This window comes from Meriones unguiculatus, chromosome 2 (assembly GCF_030254825.1).
Source record: "Meriones unguiculatus strain TT.TT164.6M chromosome 2, Bangor_MerUng_6.1, whole genome shotgun sequence".
In the NCBI taxonomy this organism is placed as follows: domain Eukaryota; kingdom Metazoa; phylum Chordata; class Mammalia; order Rodentia; family Muridae; genus Meriones; species Meriones unguiculatus.
Genome location: NC_083350.1, coordinates 12,335,179 through 12,359,993, shown reverse-complemented (window position 1 = coordinate 12,359,993; position 24,815 = coordinate 12,335,179). Strand labels below are relative to the sequence as shown.

General features: G+C 47.8%; 1 protein-coding gene across 1 annotated transcript in view; it reads right to left on the bottom strand.

Annotated features, from left to right (window-relative positions):
* The window catches only part of Ark2c (arkadia (RNF111) C-terminal like ring finger ubiquitin ligase 2C), a 107,006-nt gene that overhangs the window by 65,569 nt on the left and 16,622 nt on the right, over positions 1 to 24,815 (bottom strand). The gene's annotated exons all lie outside the window — the stretch shown is intronic.

Genomic DNA, 24,815 nt, shown 5'->3' with positions numbered 1-24,815 from the left:
AAGGGCATTTCCTAATATGTGCAAAGGGATAGGGATAGGCCAGACACAGCCCATGCCGAAGGGACAAATGAGAGCCTCTTCAACTGTGTTCCTCTCTTGCTGCCACAGCACGCCTAAGTAAGTGGATTTCCTCATGGCAGGGCTCAGGCTGAGACTGATGGGGGTGTCCATGATGAAATTTCAAGGAAAAAGCAATAGGTTGGAAAAGCTCAGAGAACAGGAGCCAGGCAGCTACCAGGGAGTCTCTGTAACAGGAGACACTGCACAGAGACACAGAGCCACACAGAGCCAGCAGGTCCTCCAGAAGACTGGGCATCTCTAAGACCCCTCAGTGAGGCCATCAGCATCTCTTCATGAAGATGGACTCATCTTGAGGTGATCTTGTTTCACTGACCAGAGTAGAATTCCAGTCAAGGAATTTTTGGAAAGGATCATAGATCCTTTCAAAGCCATGCTAGCAAAGGGTCTAGCAGACCTGCCTGAGGGTGAAGCCACAACATCGTTTCATTTGCCTTCTGTTGAGCCAGACTGTACGCTGAAGAATGGATCTGGCATCAGCGGTTTCTGTCCAGTGACACTGAAGAGGATGGTTTCTTTGTCACCTTTGATATTAACCATTTTATGCATAATTTCACAGTGGTGTTCCAGCACCCTTTCCCCCAGTGTGTATGAATTTATACACATGTTTTTTATATCTTACTTTCAATTAAGAGAATTAACCTGCTGACTTCCTATCAATTATCTAATAATTGATTACTCTTCTATTTGTAAGATAACTATATAATAATTATACTTCTTTGCCGTTGGTGCTTGTTCCACCTGACCCTCTGGCTTCAGCCTCCAGAGCACTCAGCCTTCCCTGACTCGCTGAAATCTAAATCATCTCATTGGAAGGCATCATGGTTTGAGCTGTGTAGCCTGCGTCCTTCAGGCCTGATCTTAGCTCAGCACTGCAAAACAAAAGGAAGCACCAGGCAGGTTCTGGTTAGAACTCTAACTTGTCTAGCTGGCTGGTGTGTATGTACCATTCCAGGCCCAGGGCTGGGTTACCTCAGAATGGCAGGCTCTTCCCCTGCTGTGTCCCATTTTCACCAAGAAGGCAATCTCACCCACTCCTGCCTCAACATGAAAGCTCTGCCACCTCCCTTTCCCTGCAGGCAGAGGAAATCACACTAGCATAACCTCACAGGGCCCTATTCCTCCAGCCACTCACCTGGACACATCTACTTACACAGCTCTGCTTTTCTGAGGGCAGGGGGAGTGGATCATCAGGCAACAGACATCCCTGCTGCTGGGGGTCACATTGCCCAAGAGCTAGAACTTGCCATATTGAAGCTCTTGTAGCCTGTCATTCAAAAACTAAGCCCCCAAAGCCAGCCCCTAGGCAGGAAGCCCAGACTGACAGTCAAAGGCCGTCCTGCACCAGCCACACAGCTGGCACTCATAGTGATGAGACCAAGGAACACCTGCTCCTGAAAGCAAGGGGAAGGACTCTGCTGGTACCTGGGCTAAACCAGGGCCACAAAGCATCTCTCTACCTGCTTCAAGTGGCACCTGCAGGCACTGGAGAATTGTTCCTTCTGGAGGACCCTGACAGAGGTCACACAGTGACCACAGGGCTGCTGCAACTTGTGGTCCAGGCTGGGACAGACTGTGATCTGTTGGGACAGATATGGGCTCTTTGACTGCAGAGATAGCAGGGCAGGAAGGAGGACAAGGTAAAGAAACACAAAATGATCCTGGCCCAGGTTATTGCCTCCTGGATCTGGGATTGCTCTTGTAGCTTCAAAAAAGAAAGCCCTAACCCCTCAGAGACCATGGAGAGGACGGCAAGTCAAGACGGGGACCAGGTATGAGCCTCATATCACACCCTTGCCTTTCTCGCCAGTCCTGGTGGCAAGACAAGGCCACCTTAACTCTGAGTGTTCTGCCGCTGTCACCAGTGGAGCTCAGAAACAACATTGTCCTCCTTTTGCAGCTGAGAAGTTGGGACTCAGCAGAGGGCACAACCCTTCGCTGTCATCCCCTGAGGATGGGAGGCACGAATTTTTGCCAGACAGCCAAAGACATTCTGTACCTCAGATTGGTATCTGAGAGAGAAGCATACGGGTGGCCTTTGCTCTCCAGTCTTCCTTTCCTTCCATCTCCACCAGGGGTAAGTTCTGGGGTCCCCAAGACCAGCAGGAAGGGCAGCTGGCCTGTATGGGATAGATGCTCCCTCCCAGCCCTATGCTCTTGGCAAGTGCTACCTAAACATCCAGCCCAGAACACATGGGCTAGACTCAAGGCTCCATCATCTTAGATACTGGATGCTGGGGAGCTCAGAGGTTGAAGTTCCTATTCCCAGGGGACACTCCAGGGCTCAACAACAGTGTGCTGACCCCCTGAAAAGGTAAGCTTACAAGAACAGAACACTAGAGCCAGAGGAAGGACACAGGTGCTCTGCCAGAGTTCACAGAGGTGAAGCGCTGTGGGCAGTTCCTGATCCAGCTCACACAGGACTCAAGCGTCATCAGCCCTCACCAATACAGTTAATGGCCTTTGAGGAGGTGGGCGGGAGTTTCATTATTACTTTCACTTCCCAATGAAACCTTAAGCCAGCTTCGCCAGGCCTCCTTCAGAGCAAGTAATGCCCCTGCACACTATCCATGTCAAGGGAGGACAAAGAATGTCAGTCAGTCTGGGCTCTGTCCCCTCAAGCCCAAAGTGGGAGAGACTGGCTCAGCAGAAGAGAAACACAGGGGCTAGTATGTGCAGAGACCTTTCCACTCCAGCCTTCCACTTCACGTCAGAGAAAACTGAGGCGGGCCAAGGACACACAAGGAAAACAGAAGTTCAAGATGCCGCCCTCTTTGCACTCCGAGTAAGCAGTTTTTAAAAGACGCAGAGAAGGAAGGTGGCTGATGAAACACAGTTCAGCTCACCGAGGCTAGTGGTCCAGGGGGACTGGATGGCAGAGACCTTGGCTGATGGCTTACATCCCAACTCATCACAGTCCCACCTAAGATGGGGACACACTAGAGGTGGCAGGACCCTCTCCGTGGGCCAAGGCAGGAGTGGGCCCCATGGAGGACTGCTGCAGAAAGTTTGGTGACAGCAACATGCACAGGGTGGCCTCCACATGTCTCCCAATGGGACCCCGAACAGATCCTTGGCTTCAAACCCTTCAGTCACAGGCTCATGGAGGTTAGGAAAGTTCCCCAGCTCCCCAGGCGGAGCATCGAACCAACCACTTCTGCTGGGGGCTTTGGAAAAAGAACGGGTCCCAGGCACAGCTTAAGACAGTGTTGCTGGCCAAACCACAGTGGGAGTTTGGGGAAGTTCATTTTGCCCCCCCCAAGATCATCTCCCCATCTATAAATGTATGAGGAAGAGCAGTAGATATGGAGACAGGGGTTTCCCTACAGTCTGAAAAATGTGGTTTCATGCCCAGAACTTTATCTTACAGATCTGACCTGTTCTTTGAAATTTCAAGTTGAGTTTTAAGAAGAGGGTCTGGGGTCTGTCAAAGTGGAGCCAAAGAACTTAAAACTCTAAGATGACCATCTAATGGTCATCTAATTTTTAGATGACCCCCAAAAATTATTTAAGAGCTTGGTCCTTGCCTGAGTCAGTAGGTAGGGCAATAATGCCCTAGCAGTTCTTTTATGATGGGACAAAAAGCAGACATCCTCACATAAACTGGGGACCAGCTCCAGCCGCGGCCTCTGGTGTCTCCTCATCTCTCTGTCCAAGTACGGGACACTGGGGTCAGCATCTTGACACACAGTTGGTTTCAGGTGCTTCTTCCCCTGAACCACACAGAGCGGGTAGGCTAAATGCTCAACAGGAAAGACACTAAGCCTGACTACAAGGTTCCTAAGCCCTTCTAGCTGGGATGGCATGGAAAACTTACAGGAAGCAGGGCAAAGCCTTCTCTTTCTGTGGTGTTCAGAGGGAAGAAGGGTCCAGAGTGGTGGTTCTCAACCTGCCTGCTGCTGTGACCCTCATGCTGTGGTGACGCCAGCCATAAAATTACTTCATTGCTATTTCATAACTAATTTTGCTGCTGTTGTGAATTGTAACAAATATCTGTACTCCCCAATGGTCTTAGGTGACCCTGTGACCCAGAAGGGGTGTGACCCACAAGCTGAGAACCACTGGTCAGAGGTTGTTTTCCAGGCTTTGAAGTCTTAGAACCTGGCTGTTAGTCCTGCACTGGCCTAGCCTCGACCCAGTCAGCCAGTTATCCACCTCCCTTTTCTCATCTTTGTCTTGCTTTGAACACCAAGCTCATGGATTTGTTTTCTGCGACAAACTGATGAATGATGGGAAGAGGTCTCTGGGGCATGGATGAAATCTGATAGAAGCTGGTAAAGAAGCTAGCTCAAAAGTGAACCCCTGAGCCCCTTCATCTCCCAGTTGTACCCTAAATCTACCTTTTCACTCCACGCCTCCTCTATCACCCAGCCCAACAGCACCCATAGCAGCAGCCTGCCTTCCACAGAAGCCACCTCTGATGCTTGCTCAGGTCAAGCCCCACCCACTTGTGCCACTGGTACCAACATCTGCCTCACTGTCTAAATATACCATGCATTTAATGGTTCATACCACTTTCTCTCCATGAAATGTTCTCAAACTTTGCTTAGTGAACTCCTTTTCTTCATCCCACCGTGTCCCAAATGACAACTCTAGGAAAATTCTATCCTTTCTGCCTCTACCCTTGAGCAAAACTAGTTACACCTTTCTCTGACCTCCCAGACCTTGTCTACAAATATACCTTATTCTCAGACATCACCAGTCCCCAGGCCCGTGTCCATGTAGTACCCAGAGTGTTTCTTACATGCCCCTAGCTGGGAAAGACATTTTGGAACTGTGTTGACCTTGCCTTTTGTTTGTCCTGTCCCAACCACCTCACTGAAAACTCACATTTATTGTATCCAGCGCAATGCCTGAGGCATAACGTGTTCCAAGAAGGAGCGAGCCAGCAGGTGAGCTAATACTGTCAACAATTTCTTAGTTTCATGAAACATTCTATCCTGTCCCTTAAAGTCTACTTACTGACATTACAAGGTTGACTGGTTAGTGTGTCTGATTGTTTGTTTCAGTTTTTCACTTTGTTTTGTTTTGTTTTTTGGAAGAGGAGCTTGTTATATAGCCCAGACTAGCCTCAGCATCATGATTCCCTGCCTCGATGTCCACAGTGCTGGAGTGCTGGGATCACAAGGGCACCTTCACGCCCAGCTTTGATGCTGTAAGTGTAAATGTGACGCATGTTCTAAATTCTTAAGTTCTGGCATGTTGACCACTAGAGGAAAATCCATGGCCAGGCCATGTGCTGTTCTGGGGTTTGGACATTACAGCATACAGACTCTTCCCTCATGGCAGAACAGTGACAGCTGTCTCCTCCCAGGAGCCTGGAGGCTCCCAGAGGTGGAGCTGATTTCAATTTGGAATCTCTCACATACTCTGCATGTAAGTGACCCTTAGCTGGTGCTTGTTAAATGAACTTCAACTGAACTGAACTGAGACCTCGAAAGACATTCTTATCCAAGTCATGAGGGCCTGATCTAGCAGCACCCTACAATGGCTGCCCTAATGGTTCAGCCATTACTGCAGAGGTGGGCTCTATTGCCCCATTAGGGTCCTCAAAACAAACAAACAAACAAACAAATAAATAAACAGAAAAACTAGAAAATACGTGCCTGTTATGCTTAGGATCTGAAGTGTTCCCCAAGAGTACTGGTGTTGAGTGAAGCTTGGTCTCTGCTGCAACTGTGTTCAGAGGCAGGGAGTTCAGAGAAGTGACTAGACTATGAGAGCTCTGCTTTGCCTCCAGTACGCCCTTTCTCTCTCCCTCTCCTTCCCTCTCCCCCTCTCTCTCTCCTGGTGTGTATGTCTATCTCTGTCTGTCTCTCTGTGTGTCTCTGTCTCTGCCTGTTTCTGTGTCTGCCTCTGTCTCTCCCTCTCCACCTCTCCCTTCCCCTCCTAGCCACCATGAAGTGCCGGTGTCCTGCACCACACCCCTGCCATCATGATGCTCTGCCTCATCCAGTCCCCAAGGCAACTGGCATGGAGTGACACTGTGAGTCAAAACAAACCTTTCTTTCCTTAAGGTCACTGCTCTTTGGCATTGTGTCACAGCAAGAGAAGACGAGTTTTTCCCGGGGCTGCATTTTCTGGTTCCTCCATGTCAACACTCCTCATCATCACTGGCCAGGAGCAAAGTTCTGTTTGTCTGGGTCTGTCTGGGTTGCCCTGGGCTCCTTACCCACCTTGTTCATATGGTAAGCATGTTGGCCCACAGATAAGGTGGCCAGCTCCATGTGGGTTCCATGCCATCAGCTGCGTTAGAGAGAACTGAGTTAACAGGTAACCACTTTGCACTAGGCTGGTAAAAGTCAGGAGCCAGTGGGTCCATGGGGCAGCCTGATGGCCCTCAGCCCCAGGAAGGAAACACTCTGGCAGCCAGCGCTGTCTGTGGCTGACATTGGCCCCCACCTCATTGTGGGCTCTGAACAATGCGAGTTCACTGATTATATAGTCAGTGCTATTATCCCATTTTGCAGACAAGCAAGTGGAAACAAAAGAAGATGATGTAAGTAGCCCCAAATTACAGGCTGTTGTCAAGTGATAGGACTAAAACTGTTCTTCTGTGCCCTCAGCACAGAGCTGGGGCTGCCATTGACATGCAGCTGTTTGGTGGAAGCAGTCTATGGTTGCTGGAATGAATTCAGGTCTCAACAGATCCTCTGCCTTATGTGCTACTCCTATCCCATAATAGTGTCCCTGTCTTGCCAATTGCAGGGTCTGAAATTCCATGTGCAGTCTGGACCTTCACAAGAAACATCTGGATCCAAGAGTTGTGTGATAACACGGAAAGCCCGCAGTACAGTTGATAATGGTGGGGAAGTGTGTGGGCCACCAAACAGGCATTTCTGATGAGAAGTATGACAGAAGACAGGAGCCGAGAAGAATGGCATCTGGCCAGCCCTGAAGAAATGGTAGGCTCCCAGGACAAGCAAGGCTTGGGGCACATAGAGGACACTGGGGTGCTGTGAGAGCAGTGGGAAGGGTCAGATAAAGCCAGCCTAGACAAGATATGTATGAAAAAGTCCCCAGGTCCCCAAGCAGTGGACGCTGAACTTCTCTCGGGACCTCTTTTCAGGTTAAAATGGTCTGGGGATGTGGCGGGGGCCTAAGTCTGGAAGCAGGCATGGAGGGGAAATACTGGAAGCATGACAGTTGAGGATTCTCCTCAGGGCCCACAATTGGGCTCCATGACCTGAGGCCAATCAAATAGCCTGCCTCCCTTTCTCCAGGACATGTGGACTATTAAATGCAGGAACCCGGGAGCCCCCAGCAGGTATCTCCAGAGATGCCAAGGTTGTGGTATGGGGTCCTCATATACCATAATTCCCTCTGCTTTCATATGGCCCATTTCAGAGCCCCTGAGCAAGAGAAAAGGCATCAAGCCACCTGGCTGGAGAACACCTGCAAGGACACAGATGAGCCATTAAGGCACCATGGTGAAAGAAATAAGGCAGACACACATTTAGACTCTTACACGGGTCTACATCTATGAGGGACCTGGAGAGGGTGAATCCCTAGACAACACATAGAATAAAGTTTGCTGAGGAGAGGTGGGCAATGGGAGTGTATGATAGGTGGAGCTTTGGCTTGCAGACGGATGGCAGGGAAAGTTGTACAACCCTTGGGAATGTACTTAATGCCACTAATTGCGGTATTTAACATGCTTTTAAAAGCCAAATATACATTCTATAGATTTCACCACAATAAAAGTATAACCATTTCAGTGACCTAGACATCACCTGGCTAGTACCCAAGTCCTTTAGTGGCCCCGGCAAGCTTCCCATGGCTGGTGCTCTCCTTAGTGAGGAGGGGAGGTGGGGGACAGGGTAACAAGAATGGCCCTCGCCCAGCTTGTGCTCACACCACGCAAAGAAAAGAACACCAGGAGTAATTAGAAACACGAGGGGCCTGAACTTACCATGGGAACTGCAGCACAGGGTGCCACAGCCCCTTTGTGGGAGCCTCCATCCATCTGCTTCTGGGAAAGCAGGCAGCTGCCAGGAGGGCTCAGAGGCACAGGCAGGGTCCAGGAGCCCAGCAAGCCCCAGCTCTGCTCCCTCAGGCATTGAGTTACTCTGAGTTCAGCATCCCTGTGTTCCGTGCAGATAATAGCTCCTTCTGTTCCCTTGGAGATCCTCGGAGGGGCTGAGTCCCAGGAAGAACCATGGTAAGCCAAACCTACCAACCTTGGTGGGGTGCTGTCCTCAGAGCCCAGGCGGTATGACTGGGTGTTCAGCCCTCATCCAGGTTGATGTTATTAGGGTTTATTAAGCCTGCCATAGTGACCACTGCATTTTCTCTCTTGCCACATCATTTTCAATGGTGTGTCTGTGGCCAGAGGCACCATAGCAAAGGCCGCTCATGCCCTGGTAAACATCAACTCTGCCTGCCCTTCTGCCCCAGGACTTGAGGGCACTGGTACCCAGAAAGCCTGGGGAGATCTCACTGCTCCCTGGCCCCTCTAGCTCAGGCCCCCAACCTCCCTCAGAGCCTCATTTTTTATCATGAGCCTGGAGGGCTGGCTGCCTTTCTTGGAAATCTGGGCATGAGGAGTATAAATGGAAGCTTCCAACGCACTGTAGCCACACAAGGGCTGGAACCACATTGCCAAGCTCAAGGCCCTGAGGTCCCAGGAGGCCTTGGAGGAGAACACAGACTTCCAGGGCCCTCATAACCAGGGCAAGAATCTCTTCTGCTCATTTTAGTGTGTGTAATGGGAAGGACGAAAAAGCCCTCTATCCATTTGTCACCAGTAAGGTTTAGCCCATTCTTTGCACATCCTATACACACTCACACATATGCTAATACACATGCTCTCTCTCTCTCTCTCTCTCTCTCTCTCTCTCTCTCTCTCTCTCTCTCTCTCATGCACACACACACAAGATTCCGAGCAGGAGGCTCCCCTCTATCACGGCAGCTGTACTGGTGCCGTTAGGAGGTTGTGGGGAAAGAAGGAAAAAGCGAAGGGGTGCAGTGGTGAAGCTTCTTTTGCCTGTGCCCTGGTGGTTTCTTGGACCCCAGGCAGTCTTAATAGAACAATGTTGTGGTATAAGGTCAGAATAAGGGGACTAGATTTGTGTCTTTCCAAATGTATATAGCTGAACAATATGAACAAAACAGCCTGGCCGGGGTAATGATACCTGTTTCCATAGCTGAGCAAGAGGCTCTCTCTCTCACACTCCCAAATCCTAACAGGAGACAACTCGTACTAACCCTTTATGAGAATCCCCCCACCCCGAGAGGTTAGCATCCACACCCCTGCTTGTTACAATGGTAATGGGAACTTGGATCTACAAATAGTGAACCTCTTTTCTGAAAATTTGGTAAGCCAAAGGAAGCTGGGAATGAGCCTAATAAGGTGGTCCCACTTGGTGGTAACAAAACGACAAGGGCGTCCTTCACGTCACATAGCACTGTTTTCAGGCTTCACTGTGGACATTGTTTCTTTTGGTCCCCACGTGGAGCACTGGAGGTGGTGGCAAGTTTGCCCCAGCTAAGGAATGACGGAAGCCAGGCAGGGAGGACTGGAATGAATGATTCAGGATGCGCTGAGTGGACTGTGGCATTACGCAGCTTAGCACCAGATGCTGAGTGGCTTTTGTCGGTGCCCTCTGAGGAGCCCTGCTGTGGACAGCCCAGGTGCCTCCCAGTGGGCACCACTGAGGCATGCAACCTCAGCTATTGAAGCAACCCCAGCCGCCAGCACCGCCCTCTGGTAGACTTCTGAGTAGACACCAGTCCCGTGTGTCCCTAAGGGCACAACACCTTCCTTAAGACCCATCCACGGCTCTGTGCTCAGCTTGCAAAAATGACCCGTGGTCAACTCCAGTTCGTTGTGAGTCAGTTTATAATACACAGCTGTTGGACAAGTAGATCAGGGTCAACAATGAGCCAAAGGGCGACCCATCCACCTCTGAGATCTGTATGTTCTGCAACCTTGCTGAAAGGACCCTGTGCCCATCTGTCCTTCCTCACCGTGACCTCAATGCTGGTTCTCTCATCTGTACCACTGGGAACAAAACCCATGTAAAGACAGCTTTCAAGAGGGTACTTCAAGAGGGTGTGTGAGGGGGGTTCGTAAACCATGAGTTCAGCTCTCAGTTCCCCCATCAGTAAAGTAATCCTGCTGCCTGCTCAATAGCAAATACCAGATGGGGCTAATGCCCACACCATCATCCAAAGCTACTGTTTCTTTAAAACCGTTTTGTTTGCACATCTTCACAAACTACCTACTTCCCTCAAGCTTCCTCTAACCTAGAGAGCATTGCTGAGTTTTACATGTGAAACTGAGGATCCAGCAAGGGTTTGTGTCATGCCTCAAACTGTTTTGTGGTCAGACCCCAACATGTAGCCCCTCAACCCAGCTGTGTTAGCCTTCCCACTCACTGAACTCCTCCGTACCCCTGTTTCTCCCCTGCAGCTGTCTCTTCTGTTGGCTAGGAACTTGCTAGGTCCACTCCTGCCTTTGCTGGCCTCCCCTCCTCCCAAATGCCCCTCCCCTTCCTGTATCAAATTCCCACTAATCCTCCAGAGCCTACGCTGGCTCTGCCCCATGAGCTCTGCAGTTCTCTAGGCCAACCTACTGCACTGTGAGTCTCCGTCTCATCACAACTGTCCCTCCAGCCTTGTCACCTAGACAAGTGACTGCAGAGAATGGTGGGTCTCTTTATGGCTGGCACGGGTCAGGGTCCGGAGTGGCTTTCTCCCACATCTAGGATGCCCATGGTCAGAGATGGAGAAGGAATCACTAGGGAAACTAGCCGGGGGCCAGATATTGAGTTTGAGCATGATTGTTTTTCTCTATACCCAAGACAGGAAAAGCATCAGGAGACCTGATAAGGGAGTGGTCTTTTCCAGCCTCCCTTCACCACCAGGTTCACAGAACCGGGGCTATGTGAAGAATTAGCCCAGGCCGTGGCCTCTGAGCACTGATCTCCTTCACACAAATTCTGCCTCCACTCTTTATTAACTGCCTTATCTTGGACCAGATAATGAGCCATCCCTCAGTCCTCTTCTCTGTAACATTATGTATTCTGTCTCCCTACCTTCTCCGTGGAGAATGTTATAAGGATAGATGAGAAGCACACTGAAGAAGTCAAGGCTGGGCCATTACAGTCTGTCGTGTTTTATTATTGTTGTTTAGTGTTTCATTTTTTTCTTTTTTTTATATATATGTATATATATATATATATTTTTTTTTTAAACTTCTAATAACAATTTACCATGACCAGCTGCAATGCTAGCTGACATTTTCCCAAGGTCATTGTTAAAGTTACCTATGTCTTTTTGTCACCTTCATTCTGGCACTCTTTTTTTTTTTTTTTTTTTCAATGCAGTTTATTCAGAAACCTTGAACAATCCTCGGACCCTAGGGAAAGCCAGCCCACAGCTTAAATAGCCTCTGGGTAGCCAACCCAGGCGTGCCACGTGGGCAATGCAGATAGGTCCACATATATGCAAAAAATAATGAAGGACCCAGGTAGACAATGCTGGAGATGTTTTGAAGGGAAAGGAGCAGCAAGGCCTTTTCCAGTTTCTTCCCCTTGACGGGCAGTCGCAACAGCAGGAAGCTCCCCTGTCCCCAAAGATACTGTCAAACCACGTCCCAATCCAGAGCCTGAGTGCACACTTGCATGCACATGCTGACCACCAATAGCTGTCCCTGAGGTGGGCTATGCTGGCTGTTCGAAGAAGATGGCCCTGAAAGCAACAGGAGAAACGTGGACACAGGCTCCCTGGCCTCTTGAGATGCAGGGGTGAAGTTTGACTTTATCCACTGGAAACTGAAGCATGTGGAGAAAAGCTGAGTCCATCCCAGTGAGACTAACTAGAAAACCACAAACCACCCCATCTTAATGCAGAGCTGTCGCCAGACTAACAGTCTGGCTGAGTTTTGCACTGGTTACTAGGGGAGGGGAAGCCCTGCACACCTACAGCAACACCTCAGCAGCCACCTTTCGAGGCACCTGCCACCTCCCCTGGCACTCAGGACGCTTGCTCCAACATTCCCAGGGGCTCCCTGTCTCACCCTCTTCCACTCAGGACGCTTGCTCCAACATTCCCAGGGGCTCCCTGTCTCACCCTCTTCCACCCACCACTTCCTCCTCGTACTGTCCTCATCCTGGTCCTGTTATGAGCTCACACACGTGTTCATGTGTACCCACACATGAGAGCACATACATGCTAGGCTTCTACAAGCCCCTCTTCTCAACCTAGCTTCCTGCTTCTCTATCAAGTCTAATACAGGCAGCTCCTGACTCAAGCTGGCCCACAGGAACATAATCTAGCTCTCTAGCAGGCTCACAGGTATCTGTAAGTTACATGCTGGCTCTACATACAACTTTAAGACATAGTTCCTGGCTTTCCACAGACACTCACACTTAGAAGGAAAAACGTGGACTCTAGTCACAGGAGCCTTATGTTTGAATCTGTGTACTTTGTCTCCACACTGTCATCCCAGCTATCACATAGACCTCACTGGCAGCTGAGGCACACACGTTGCTCCATGACTCCATGAAATGGAGCTAGACTCATCCCTATGGAGTTGTTCTTATAAAGAAAAACTGTACTGCCGTAGACCAAAGCTCGTGTGGCTTCTCCTACACAGCCAATGGGGACATGAACGAAGCCCAGGCCAGGTTGATGACAGGGATGTGTGTCACCTGTGAGAAAGCTGGGGGAACTTGTGGGCATCTTCATTCTCCTGAGTCGCACAACCAGTCCTTCACCAGGGAATTTTGTATTCCCACTCAGTGGTCACAGGAATTTAGGGTGGTGATGTGGGCAGAGGGAGGAAGGAAGGAAGGAAGGAAGGAAGGAGGGAGGGAGGGAGGGAGGGAGGGAGGGAAGCAGGGAAGCAGGGAGGGATGGAGGAAGGGAAGGGAGGGAGAAAAGAAGGAGAGAAAGAAGGAAGGGATATGGAATGTAGTGTTTTCAATGACAACACCCCCTGTAGGCTCATATGTTTGAATACTTGGTCCCCAGTTGGTGGAATTGATTGGGAAGAATTAGGAGGTGTAGCCTTGTTAAACAAAGTGTGTCACTGGGAGCAGGCTTTGAGGTTTCAAAAGACTCATACCATCCCCATTTCTCTTTCTACCTTATGGTTGATTGCTGATTGAGATGGGAGCTCTCAGCTATTCTGTTGTTCTGCTATCATGGACTCTAACCCTCTGAAATGAAACCATAGGCCAAATTAAATGCTTTTCTATATAACTTGCCCTGGTCATCATGTTTTATCACAGAACAGAAAAATAACTAAGATGAAAATGGGTACCAGGGAGTGAGTTGACTTTTTTTTTTTTTTTTTGGAGGAATATGCCAGACTTTGGACTAGGTAAGCAGTTGAATGCTGTGAGTGGGGTTTACTGGGCCATCCTTTCAGGAACAGGGAAGAGGGTAGTTCTGAGAGCCACATGAAATGTGGAGGCCCAGCACAAGAGGTTTTAGAGGGGAACAATATTAGAAACTGGGCTAGAGATCATTTATGTCATATTTTCATAAAGAATGTGGCTGCTTTCTTTCCTTGCCCTAAGAATTTGCCTGAGACTAAATTCAAAAGTAATTGACTAATTTCTCTGGTGGAGTAGGTTTCAAAGCAGCCTAATACTGACTCTGTCTCATGGTTATCACTAATCACTCTTATGCAGGCTTACAATAAAAAGAAGAAAATGAAGCAAAAATGTACAAAATGTACAGTTTGAAAAGAAAAAAAGAGCTCCAGGAAATTTAAGAGACAAGATTTCTGTTGAAAGAGATAAGGACAGAACTAATCCTAAATGGAATTAAGAAAGGGAAGCCATCAGGGAAAGACCCCAACCAGCTAACAGTTCAACTTACAAAGGAAAAAGGCCTAAGAATTTGCTACTCCTAAAAAGCAACAACAAAGAACAGCTGCTCCAAGGGGACCAGGCTCCATCCCTAGTGGGCAGCTGACCACCAGTGTTGTGGTTGTGGTTCTGGCTTTGAAGGATGTGCAAGTAAAGGGGCTGTGAAATCTCCCTCTGCGTTTAAGGAGCGCTGCTAAGGCAAGACAATGTGTGTCAGAGCAGTCCCTGCCTAGAGTCCCCGAGAGGCCATTGTGTGAAGTGGTGGAAAGGAAGAACCTGTGACGTTAGAGGTGCCAGAGCCATGGGATATCTGCCAAGAAGATCTACTTACAGAGAACAGAATCAGCCCAGGAGAGATGGCACAGTCAGCAAAGCCAGAAGGACAGAGCAACTGAAGCCCTCTGACATCAGATATGGAGCTAGAGGCTTAGGAGCGTATCCTGCAGGGTTTCAGTCTCCCTCTGGTCCAGCGTTTCCTCACTATGCCCTCACTCCTCCCTTTTGGAATGGTAATATATATTTTGTGGCATTTTATGTTGGAAGTATGTAATTTGCTTTCTTATTTTGTAGGGGATTGCAGTTAAGAGATTGCCTTGAGTCTCAGAAGAGACTTTGGACTTAGATTGTAAAGGGCTATGGAGACTTTTAGAGATGGATTTTGCATTATGATATAGCTACAAGCCAATGGGGGCCAGAGAGTAAAATGTGATGGTTGGAAAGAAAATGTCCCCATAGGCTCATATGCTTAAACACTTGGTCCTCAACTGATGAGACTATTTTGGAATAATTAGATGTTATGGCCTTGTTGGAGGATGTATATCATTTGAAGCAGGCTTTGGAGTTTCAAAAGACTCATGTGATTTTCAAAGTCTCTCTCCACCTTGTAGTTAATTGTAGATCAAAATGTGAGCGTTCAGCTGTTCCTTCCCTCCCCAGTAATGGACTCTAACCCTCTGAAACCATAAACCAAATTAAATGCTTTCTTCTATAAGTTGCCTTGGCCATGGTGTTTTTTCAGAGCAATAGAAAAGCAACCAAGACATGGAGAAAGAGTTAAATGTTTCATCAAACACATTTTGTTTTCTATTTAGGTCTCTGGAACCCATGTCCATCTTACCCAACAGAACTATAGAGGCATAACCTCTCTCTCTCTCTAATGATAATCCGACTTGGTGAATTCTAACAGACTTAGCACAGAGAGGATTTCTCTCATCAAATACACAAGCTCTAGAGATTCAGAGACGCAAACAAGGTCTAGAGCAGTGGTTCAAGACTATCAGTGTACATCAGAAGAATGTCCACGTAGGTTCTCAAGCATGATCTCAGAGAAACTAACTCAATAGCTCTGAGGAGAGGCCCAGAAATACACCTGTTTAACAAGCTTCACAAGTGGGAATGCTGCATCTAGGAACACAGTGGTCTCAAGTAGTGGTTCTCAAACCTATCTGGGCATCAAAATCATGTAGAAAGTGGTTAAAGGTATAGATATCCCAGTAGGAATCAAGTCAAAGTACCTTTTCCCAAGAAGCCCCAGGAAGAGGTGATACTTGAGCTGGGTATAGAATAAAAAAGAAGGGTTTGCTTGGTGGAAAAGTTGGAAAGGAACTGCAGAAGAAAAGCAAAGTTCTGCAAAAAGTAACTGGCCTTGTGTTTATGAATAGAGGATGGAAGTATGTAGGAAAAGAAAATATATACCTGTTCCTAACCAAGACTAGCTGCAGTCAAATGATTTCTTGTTTTACACATTGAATAAAATGCTTGAGAACTAGCCTCTAACTTTATATCCAGGGGGATTAGAGTAGGTCTTCATTACAGTACAAAGCCACAAGTTGCAGGTAGAGTAACCTAAACCAATTTGGTAAAGTATATTGCCAAGAGTCGTACAAATACAGCTTTCTCTGTATCAGAAGTTTTATGCAGCATGGGATTAAGGCTTATATAGAGGTCCATCTTTTCACTGAACAATCTGATTATGAGTATACCAGGCACTGGGCCCAACAAACCTATCTACCACTAAGTAACCAACTGTCAACCAAGGCTTTAGCACAAATGAACAGAACTAGAACTTATTTCTCCTAAACAGAAATCTGCTGCCTTCAAGGCCATTAGTATGGACAAACTGTATCCATTAACCATGCATGCAGTACTGCAACTAGAGCCCAGATCCCAGAGTCTTCTGAAACATACACACACACACACACACACACACACACACACACACACACAAACCTTCAAATTGTTGAACTTTAAGGCAGACAAAAACATCAGGGGTCATCTGGTCTACCCAATGTCTGGGATGTAAATACAGGAGTCAGTAATTAGAAGAAGCAAGACTGGGCTCTCTGGATGAGAAGCTAAACATCCTAAAAGGCCCTGCTAAACTCTGTAACTGTAAAATGACATCCATGTTCCCTAGCAGACAGGCAGTCTGGGAGGAACCTTTCATCCACTCAACCTGTGTCTTCTTGTTGTTTGCTTTAGACTATAAAGAATGTTTTGCTTGGTTACTTACTTCCTTTTTCTTGAAAGTTAAGTATATGATGAATTTCCTCTTGGTGTGAATCCCAGAAGTGTGACAGGAGGACTGGGCCCTAAGCCAGCGATAGGAAATCTCTTATTTCCAGGAGGACACAGAGGACCTTTCTCCAGACTTGGATCTTCCTGCTCAGAGATGCCTGTGTTTACTACTGCTTGCCCTGGCCTATGCTGGAGGCGAAGTAGGCACCCTGGCCATGTGTACTGAGAACGCAGTGCACAGGTGACTGGGTGCATAAATGGATGAAGAGGCGAATGGAGTTGAATACGGTATGGATCCTGAACTTCCATAACACAAGCTGCCCAAGCTTCACTGGCCAAAGCTTACAAACTGTGTCTACAAATGGTAACATTTTGAGGCTTTTCTTTGTCCAACAAGAGGGGCCTGGCTAAGCCACTGTCTATTTGAGTGAGTTCTGTATCTTCCTTCAGGGTTCCTAGCAACACTAAACCCTGGGCCACAAGTATGGCATCTAGAATTGAACCCCAGGATTTGGTACAGCAGCTCGAAGCTCCTGTGACCTGCCAGGATCCACAGTGCTCTGCAACCCACTCCTTTATGTCAAGCCTCTTGAGAGAGAGGTTCCTTAGGAGCATCCAGCATGCATGCAAACCCTGCATGTAAAAAACTTATGAGGAAAACTGGCTTTTCCAAGAATTCATCCCACGGACCTGCTGAGCCCAGGCCATAGCCTCCAGAGAGAAAGCTACTGTTTGCCCTAATCTGTTTCCCTATCTTGGACTTGCCCCCAAGCAAGCCCAGGGTGTCCCTGTGGCACTCCATTCATGAGTGGATCTGGGAACAGGAGGGGTTGCCTTTAGCAAACCAACCATAGTCAAATTCAAGCTCCATTTTGCTTGCAATCTGGAAATGCCTTTGAAATCCTTCAGGGACACAAATGAGCTATTATCTTCAATGCTGCTCTATTTCTAATTTCTTTAAGTGGGGAAACGGGGCATGAAGTAGATAATAGGATCATGGAAATTTGAGCTAAAAGGGATCTTCAAGAGCGTAACACCCAACCCCCTCTCCTGCTAGTGCAGAAGTCTAAGGACTAGGAAGAGACAGGGAGTGTCACCCAGAAGCACACAAACAGCAAAGAAGAGGGTGACTGGTCTCCGGTGTTTCTAGCTTATGCTTAAAGAGAAGGTGATCTTGGCTCTGTGGGGGAAGGGCTCTTCCACACATTGTCAGCTTGTTGGCTTCTTTCACCCTCTTTCTATGATCATGTGTGCTTAATGACAATACTGAAAAGAGCATTAACAGAGATCAAAAGGGCTGAAATGGAACAAGCATGACAATATTTGGAAAGGTCCGTAAGAAACTTTGGGGGGAGGAGTCATCTAGCCCAGAGGAAGAAAATGTTGCTTGTCCACAGTGCCTGTCATTAGAATATTAATCTACGTGCCTATAATTCCCAGTCAAATCTTAATATACACATACAGAACATACATATGCACCCACACATACAATGATTTCCATGCCATTTTAATTGTAAGAACCTTAAAACAGTTCTTATTTCTTGTTCCTTTTAGAGAAGCAAGTGTACAGGTATTGGATTGAAATTTTGTTCTAAAGAACATGGCTAAGTGATGTTTTAACATCTGGAGCTGAAATGAAATGTGCAGTTCAAAGCATCAAGATCTGCTAAGGGGCACCCAGCAGGAAGCCCATACCTGATCCAAGCTGACCAGAGACAACAGAATGTGAGAGGTAGAAAAGCCCTCACAGTTCACATCTAGAAAAAGGCACACCGCACCCTTGTCACCAGCTAGTGACAAGAACTTGGGTAAGTTGGCCTTCTTCCCAACAGTGTTCCATCTATCCCGCTGCTCCCTGAAAGGCTTAATTCTACATCCAGATGTAGAATTCCACAGAAGTCCTCTTAGAAAGTGACAATAAAGACACCTGTTGTGGAGCTAAGGCCCTGCTCCCCAAAGCTCTGTAGTCCAGGGTGCCCCCAGAAGCAGTCCAAGGCTGGACATGTATGGCCTTCCCCTACAGAGTGAGCCCTGTGACTCTTCCTGGTACTCCTGGAAAGATCCCTACACCTGGTTTGTGGGCTTGAGGGAGTCAGAGAACACAGGCCTGTGGAGGCGATAGTGAGGCAGACCTGGGCTAGAGGACTCATCCATGGCAGCTGAATCTCCTTCCTCCAATGACACTGACAATTTCCCTAGCATGATAAGAACCTTTTCCTCGTGCACCTTGTGCATCACTCCTCTTCCCTACAAAAATGAGAAAGGAAGAAAGGAAGGATGAGTTGGAAAACTAGGATTGCTGTGGAAATGTCTTTGAGGAAGACACAATCCCCCTTGGGTTTCTAGAGTGTTTGTAAGTGAGAGGTTCCAGACTCCAATTGCATTTTCCTGAGGAACCCTAAGCCCCCAGGGCAGTCCACAGACAAGAATGCTGCTTTCTCTGCTTAGTCCCCTGGAAACACCATCCTCTGTGTTCTTCCATGATGAGTTGCCACAAACACATCAGTCCTCCTACTCTTGTCCTAGCAGCAGAGAAGCTCCCAGCACCCTCAGTAAAGAATTCATTTGTATGGAGAAGAAGCTGCTCTTGCATGAGGCACATGAGTGGGTCATCCCGGCTTGAGCTAACAAAGAGTCAATGGACTTTTGATGCATTGCTAGCTAGTCTAGAGCGAGAGCACCCTTTGTCAACTGAAGTACCAAATCATTGACAGTGGTAGAGGCTTTGGGTTTCCCTCAACATATTCCTTTCCCTCCTTCCATCATAACAGGCACACAAATATCTAAAGTAAAGATGTGTTCCCAGCTTCCCTTGCAGCTAACTGTGACTAAAACCTGTGCATTAGGATTTAAGGGGAAATGGTGCTAACACTTTCTAGAAAGTGTCTTCATTTCTGAAGATATTCTCTTCTCTCAGCTGAAGAATTTTGCAAATCTAACAACTGCAGTCTTAGCAGCCATCTTGGTCATGAGTGACTTTGGGAGTGGCTATTTCAAATAGCAGAGCTGACCATAGAAGCAGAAGAATTATGAGAATCTGACCATGTGGAATGTCACACCAGTCCCAGATTGCTACTTTTTCCTAAATAATTTCAAACTTTTTCCTAAATAATTGGGTAAAAGAAACTAAATTTTCAATTGAATAGAATTATTAGTTGCTAATTCTTCTGGGTGGAATACCTCTAGATTCTCTGATGTCAGTTCTCAGGCTGTCCTTGCTCCAGACCCTCATCTGCTCTCAATTCCAGCCATGGGCAAAGAGGCCAGAAGCGCCAACCACCCAGATTTCATAGCCTCTTCTGAGAACTGTTCTCCCACCGTTAGGCTGCTAGTATCACTTCATCTCCCTCTTAGGAAGCCTACTTGACATGTTCCTCTGTTATGTCTTCTCAGAGCTGCCCATGTCCTTCCTTTGTAGAGTTCCATCACTTTGTAAACTCCTTACCTAGGACTCACCTTTCCCAGAAGGCTGACCATAACTCATGAAGGCAGGGAACAGCCAAGCACATCCACCTTGAGTCAGTCCCTGGGCCCAGGTATCACACTTGAGTTGCTGGGCCAACACTCACATGGTAGCACAAAAATGCACCACACATGCCAGTTGCTCACAGCTGCTGCTTCTTTATGTCAGGCAAGCCTTGGGTGGATCTTCCTACCTCCAGTTCACAGAGGATAACTGAAAGCCAGGAAGGGACAGGACTCAGCCAAGATCAGTAGCAGGACTGGAGCCCACAGTGAGATGGATGCAGTGGTAGGGTCTGGAGCTGTGCAAGAACGAGAACAGCGAATAGGGCGGCTGAATTTGTTGTGGTCTTTAAGTCAAAAGTAGAGTTCTGTGAGCACACTTAGTGCAGAGGCCACCAGCATAGTGATAAGGTTTCTCCACAGACACACAAAAGAAAGGAAATGGAAGAGAAGCGTGGCCATACAAGAACAAGGAAAGAAAGGGACAGTCCTAGGTGTTTTGAGAATGTCAAAGGCCAGAGGCTCCAGGCTTAGGCAAAACATGTCAGTTCACTGTATAGTCCAAGTCACAGTCGTTCATACTTCTCTGTGGCCACCCTACCTATAGACCAGGCACTGGAAAAGATCACAGAAGCAAGTGCGTGTGCATACACACATATGCACACACACACATAGCACAACGCCTCCTGCAAGGGAAAGGCAAATGGATGGCCTGCAGGATGAGCGGCAGTTGCTGTTTTACGGCCTCACTGCCCTTGCCTTACAGTCCCGATCGGTAGCTGAGGGAGCCAGGAGCTTCTCCTGTGGTGTGCGCACCGTGTGCATTTCTAGCTCCACCGTTTCATTCAGTCGCAGTCACTTTGCTCACCTCCCTCTCCACGTCGCCGGGATATACAAAACTGGAGGCTCCCATTCCTGGAGCCTACTGGGACCCATGCCCCCACTATTGAGTCTTCACCGTCCGTTTCTTTCCCTGTCCTTCATTGTCCTCATATGCTCTCTCACACCCGAGTCTGCACAATTTATCCTTTCTGTGGGTGGAGCTGTGTTGCCCCAAAAATGGCACGTGGAAGTCCTACTCCAACGCTTGTGAATGGGAACTTCTTGGGAAATAAAACCTTTGCAGATAGAATCTCATAAGGTGAGATCATAATAATGAGTGCATTATACAACCAGTAGAGGCACTGAGAGAACACATGTAAAACACAGGTAACAGTGGAGTGCTGTGTGCACAAGCTGAGGGACCCACGGACTGTTAGCATCAACAGACTGAGAGATACTGAAGGAGTCGGTTAAGTCCCTGAACTTAAAAAGCATCAGGACCTGTTGGTCCCTTTAGCCCAGGATCCTATCCTCCAGGGCTAGGAGAGCATTTCTGTTGTCTTGCAGCACAGTTTGTGGCACTTTGTTATAATGGCCACAAAAAAAAAAAGGACAGTCTTCCCCATGGGTGGTAGATGTCTTTCTTCCCAATTTGAGACTGAAATTCCACAGCATCGGGAGGAATGTTGCTCCCCATGAGCCCCAGGCTTCAAGCCCAGTGCTCTTGAGTGAGTAAATAAAGGACTGATAGCTTAATGGGAGAACCTGAGCCCTTCGAAGTTCCTTCACAAGCACAAGGAATTCTGGATAGGTCAGAAAATTTCATCCTGACTGCCACCTCCTCCAGCACAGCCTCCAAAATTAGGTCAGCCTTACCAAAGTATGTTCACATGAGCACGCATCTGTGGATCGTGCGCTTACTGTCACTTCTATGAGACTAAGCTCCGCTAAGCTTTGTGCCATGCCTCATGCTGGGCCGGGTACTTGATAAAGAATGCTGACAACTGTCAGCTCTGGGAAAGGGCCTGGAAGAGGAAGGAAATGGGAGGGGATGGGAGCCAGCAGAAGCCTCTGTCCCAATCGGACCTTAGCACTGGAGCAGGCATGCTTCTCCAAAGGCTCTTCTGCTCGGGAGGACACATCTGCACCCTTTGGAGTCCCAGTTTTTCCTTAGTGTGAGGCCTGTCACCTGAACCATATCTAGAAGTGACCAAATCTAGACCTGAGGCAGGAAGCCATAGAAAAGAGGCCACGTGGTGAGAAAAGCCCAAGGCCAGAACTTAGAGAAGGGCATAGGAAAGAAGGAGCCCAAAGAAAGGATATGGATTCCTAGAATTCTCTTAGCCATCTGTGGCCAGCATCTTGGGCTGGACTCACGGAGGCTTCATGAGGTCTCTCTGTGTCTCTGTTTCTCTCAGTCTCTCTCAGTCTCTCTCTCTCTCTCTCTCTCTCTCTCTCTCTCTCTCTCTCTGTGTGTGTGTGTGTGTGTGTGTGTGTGTGTGTATGTATGTACTTCGGATGAGCACAGCTGTTTTTCACTGTTTCTTAGGGATTGAGTTTCAGTACTCACCCCCAGCGAAAGTCAAGTCCACGTATAAAGTGGCATAGTATTTGCATATAAACCAGGCACATCCTCCCATCTACCTCTTGATTAAAATAGCAATAAATACAAATGTGCTGAATAAGCAGTTGTTAAATTGCATTGTTCAGGGAATAGTGACAAGAAATAAAAGTCTGTTTGTGTTGAGTACAAAAACAATATATTTTCCAATTCTTTTCTGTCAAAGGAAATGAATGGTTGAATCCTTGGATATGGAACCACCTGGTATGGAAGGTTGAGTAAAGTGTCCAGTCTAGTCACAGCATGTCACACTCTGACAAGACCCAAGGCTCACTGTTGATGTCCACAGGGATCCCTCTTGCACTGCCTAAAACTTGAGGGCTCCAGTGAACACACCATCAAGACATAAGAGATGGCCTGCATGTCAAACAAGGCAGGTACCTCTGTCTACCTCCTCACAAGTGACACATCTGCCTTGCCCTGTGCCATTTCATATGGTCACACATGTGACTTCTGACACACTACTGACCTGTCTACTGCTGTCCAGTAGAAAGCAAGTCCATAAGGTCAGGAATGCTCACTGATGCATCCCTAGAACTAGACCATGCTAGGAATGGAGCAAAGGCTGCAATTGATATTTGCAGGAGATGGGAAGGAAGGAAGGAAGGAAGGAAGGAAGGAAGGAAGGAAGGAAGGAAGGAAGGAAGGAAGGAAGGAAGGAAGGAAAGCAGAAGGAAGGAAGGCATGGGTGTTCATAAAGCAATAGCTTTTCCAGCTCCTGCATAGTCTCTAGCAGAATAAGGCCTTAGTAAACACTACAGTAATAACTAAAAGTGACAATAAGAGTGATGAAGACTTGGACCAAGGGCCAGCAGTGGTTAAGCTCATCATGGCCCAGGGCAAAGGGCCACTGAAACTCTGCCAAAGAAAAATCAGACTAGTGCCTGGCCCAGCAGCTCTGTCACTTAACTCACTGCAGAGCCCTCCTATACCATCATCACAGTCGTTATCACCATCATCCATGGTGATCATCACCCAATGTGACAAAGCCAATCTGGATATGCAGCTGAAAGTGACATGCGGGCACGGTGAGCCATGCAAGAATTTGCTCGTGTGTGCAGAGTTGAGTTTGGGAAAGGTTAGAGAAAAGTGAGCACCTGACAGGTAGAAAAATAGAGGACATGGGGGACAGCAGGGACCTAAAGGGATGTTCCAAGATACTCAGAGATCATTGTTGCTGAGGGAACAAGAACGGGAGAGGAGAGGGCCCTTTTAGATTGGAGACTGGCCTTCTGACTTAATGTAGGCACAGGAAGGGGACTTGGTAGACAGTTTGTGGGGAGAAGGACGAAGTTAGTGCTTTTTCTGGAGTATTAATTCTGGGGCATGTACATCCTCTCCAAGCCTTCTCAACAGCAGGCATCTTCTGAGATCCTTCTTAGGGGGTATACAGCAAAGAAGAAAGAGGACATGCATCCTTGGGCCAGCAAGAACCTCTAAGCTATGAGAGAAGAGAACCAGGCTGGCCCTGGTTCTCCAGAACTTTCCTCCTAACCTTCTGACTTCCCACCCACTTTGATGTGTTCAGCCTCCAAATGCTTGAGTCCAATTACACGTCACAAGCATGATGGATGAGGATGAACACGGTAAGCAAGAAATCTGTGTCTTAAAAACCACAAACTCAGCCACGTTTGTTTGAGGATTCTATGGATTTGTGGTCCCCAAATTTTGTGTATGGCTGGGTCCATAATAAAAGAATATGAAATGGTGTCCATCCTAGAAGGCCCTCAGTTCCACCATTTCTTTACAGTCCCCTGACTTTCAGGAGGCAATTAAACCAGAATTCACTGTCATTAGAAAGCATAGCCCAATTTCTAGGGTGAAAGTGTGAATACGTTAGAATCATATGCATGTAGCAGCTAACAGGAGTGGAATGTTCTTTGAAAGCCCCAAAGATGATCAGGTAGAGACCCGAGAAGTAGTCTAACTCCTGTCAACCAAGTCTCTCATAAGGGTTTTCCTACAGAGCTTATAGGAAGAGCACACCACCACCCTGCCTAAAGCGCCACTGGCTTGAGCAATCGCATGCTTCCTGCTTGTTGTATGTTCTGTGTTAAGGTTTGGCTATGGAGTGCCTCATCCCCTACCGTGGCAGGCTTGGTTCCTAGATTGTGCTATTGGGAAGTGAGGATGGAGAGAGCACTAACATTAGTGAGTTGACCCATTGATGAGTTTATGCTAGAATGGGTTACAGGGAGGTGGGGCCCAGTTGAAGAAAACGCCTGTGAAGATTGCCTTGCCCAAGCCCCTTCCTGCTTCTGCCTCTGCTTCTGAGGTGAGCCAGGCCCTTCCACCAGGATGTTTAGCTTCACAGTAGCCCTGAGACAAGGGAGCCCGCTCAGCACAACTGCGCCAACATAAACCTTCCCTCCTTTAGCTTGTTTCTCAGCTACTTATCACGAGTGATAAAAGACAACTCAGAGGCAGGAACCTTAGCTTTGTTACCTGGAAGAGGGAATTGCCCCAGACAGTTTGCGGGTCACACCACC